The sequence below is a fragment of the Lycium ferocissimum genome, chromosome 2, assembly GCF_029784015.1.
Source record: "Lycium ferocissimum isolate CSIRO_LF1 chromosome 2, AGI_CSIRO_Lferr_CH_V1, whole genome shotgun sequence".
Classification (NCBI taxonomy): Eukaryota; Viridiplantae; Streptophyta; class Magnoliopsida; order Solanales; family Solanaceae; genus Lycium; species Lycium ferocissimum.
In genome coordinates, this window is record NC_081343.1 from 41,760,805 (window position 1) to 41,764,290 (window position 3,486).

Genomic DNA, 3,486 nt, shown 5'->3' on the forward strand with positions numbered 1-3,486 from the left:
GGTCCAAGGCTGACAGACATATTTTCTTTGCCTTCAAGCAATTGAAATTGTTCAAGCATTTTTTAACATCATTAAGGAGGAGGTGCAATCATCTTATGCTGTCTTCTTCTCCAGGATATCATTAGTGTATAGTAAATTTGAGACTTAATTTCCTATCTCATCCATAACGGAGAAAATGGATGCTTTAAGAAGACTCGGGTAGTGCCGCAAAGGATTGGCTATTAACATCAAGTCTGATTTAGATACGTGTCCTACATCTAACACTCTACCGAACAAAATTGGAGGAAATATCACTGGACTGGATTCCAACCCATAATTAAGACTATTGATAATTTAAGTGTGCAACTAATCGCCAAATTTAGCTATTTGATATGTCTTACCTTCATCATAAAAAATTGGCCTTAATAATTGAGTAGAAGTTTCCTTTTGTTAATAAAGCACGCATATAAAAATACAACGTATAGATTCATGTACCTCAAAGAATTCTAAAGGAAAATGGTCATATAGGATCATGAGAAGAAAGGAGGCCAGATTTCCACAATCAGAATGGATTCCCACATCCCAAAAAAGAAGAGGCATTCAATTAGTACTTCATAATTGCGGCTCCTTATTATTTACTCCCAGGACCAATAATTTAAGCCCTGCTCTCCATTTTGTATGTCGACTTAGAAAGAGGAAGATTAAAGAAGAACAAAAAGAAAATGTTAAATCCGACCGGGGATTTGGTCGTCTTAAGCTACAATCACCACCCGTAAATACAATTAATTAAGGAGAAATTTCATAAATATACAATTTGCTCACTAACATTACAAAAAAATAGTCCAAAACTTACGCTGCAAAGCTTTAACCTAAAAACACTTTTATACAGTATTATACACTTATATACAAAAGACAAATACATTATGCATATAGGTGTTTGAAGGTGTATACATATTTATACGCCTATATACATAAACACCCATATACAATATTATAACCCATACACCCATATACAATATTATAACTCATACACCCATATACAATATTTAACCCATATACCCATATACACTCATATATAATATCATAACTCATATACCCATATACACCCATATACAATATTATAACACATATATCCATATACAATATTATAACCCATATACCTATATACAAAGAAAAGAAAAGATTTATAAAACAAGTAGATTCAACAAAAAATGTGTGTGTATCATTTGAGTAACTCTTACGTGTTCTTACTTTAGTCACAAAAATTCTTATCTTTATTTATCTTCATATTGTAAATCTCACTTTTCAAAAGTCATAGAGAAAAATAGTCAATGACTCTACGAATCACCTACCTTAGGTCTTCTTTGTCATCATCACATATATAATGTGCTAATAAATATAAGTCTGTGTTGCCATATTGATGTTGGTTATGACAGATCAATAATTATTCGTATTTTAAGTTTACCTTATTGAATCGAGCTATACTAAATAAATTTTTAAAAAAAAATAAAAATATATATATATATATATATATATATATATATATATATATATATTACGAGAGAAAAAAAAATCTTTGGTAGAAACAACAAGAATTGAAATTAAAGAAAGGAAAAGATTTATAAAATAATGCATTAGCAGAGAGCGCTAGAGAGAGAGAGAGAGAGAGAGTGTGTAAAGACAGAGGAGACTGAGTCATTTTTTATAAAGTTTAAAAATATGGGTCAATTTTGATAGCATTGTTACCCTAATTGATACACAGTGTAATTAACTCATTAATTAATACTTAATAAAATCATTTTGTAGTTCCTTGCTATTACAAGAAAATTATGTCTATCAAGTAGAGAATTCCTATTGTACCACATGGCGGAAATGACTGTCAATTCAATGTAATTTCCAATTGAAATAGGACAATGACCATTTATAAAAGTTAGAGAGTACTATATATCATCACGAGAGAAAAAAGGAAGAGGAAAACAGACAAACGAATGAACTTTTTTGGATGAGATGTGTTTAACATGAATTTTTTCAATTTTATTTTTTTTTACTTTTTTTTGGTTGGCGGGATTTTTCACTTACACACCTCAACTAAACGTTATACCTATTGAGCACTCAGACTACATCAAATTTGTTCCAATCAGACATTTTTTTGCTGACATGGCATGGTGAATGTAATACACCCAAAATCAGCGCGTGAGAAGCTTTATTCAGCCAAATTTTATTTTTATTTTTCAACTTCGTCTTCTCCATTTCTTTAGCCATTTCCCTCGAGCTTATTAAACCCCTTCAATGGAGATCGAAATTGATCTCTTCAGTTGCAGACTTGCAGTAGCCAAATTGAAAGAGGATGGATCATTCTATTGTTAAAATTAACATATTAATATTGTAAGCTAAATCTCAACTTCTTTTTTCTAAAGGATAGAGAATAAAATCAAAGGGGAAAAAACAATTTGAGCTCGTTCAATTTTTTGGTGAAGTCTTTTTCCAATCTTGGTTGCGGCAAAAAACAAACATTATAGAACGGGCTAAAGGAGATCGGGAGGCTGTGGTAAAAACAACAGATTTCAAAACCAAAAACACAAATCAAGAAAGTATAGTTTGGGCTTTTTGGGTCCATTTTGAAGAGACTCAAAGATCGAAATAGCAACAAAAATGGTAACGATAGTGTAAGGATCTCAACAACTGCAGAAGCAAGATATGCAAATGACAACTCTAATTTTTTTTGCTCTTGCAATGAAGAGAAGTCCATGGATTTGGAGACTTCTAGAAATAATGGTGATTTTAGATTTGTGTCTTTTTACTTTCGTCATTAACTATCCGTGAGTCATTGCTTGGAGTTTGTCGGAGCAAGTGGCGGTGATGGTTCGCCGGCAGTGGTTTGTGGGGTTGGTGGGGTGGGATTTAAAAATTAAGATTATTTATTTATTTTGCTGAAAAAAGCTTTTCTTTTTGTTTATTTTTAAAATACTATTATTTTACAACCAACTGCCACGTGTCCTCATTTAATTAGTCATCCTGCCACATTACCCTCAAGCGTATTACAAACACTTTGTAATTTTAGCTGATGGTCGAAAAATTGTCTAATTGGAACAAATTTGATGTAGTCTGAGTGGTCAATAGGTACAACGTTTAGTTGAGGTGTCTAAGTGAAAAATCCCGCCAACCACAGGTGTCTCCCTGTTAGAACCCGTATTTTTGTGCATTGAAATAATCCGGATTAATTATGATAAGTTAAGGACAAAACTATTTCGGGATACAAATCGGGATTTTTGACCTTTGATTTTTTAAGACATAAGTTGTGCATGAATTGATTGGTATGGAACAATTAGGAAAATTTGGGGTATAAATGATAAAATTGAGAAGTTCAAAAATCATCCATTTTCCATAGTTGGCCATGTGTGTGGATTGAGGCCCCCACACAATTTTTGTGTCAACTTTTGAGTGGAACAACACATTAAAGTGGGCCAAGTTTTTGTTCTTCATAAAGGGATTAAAAGATGACTACTA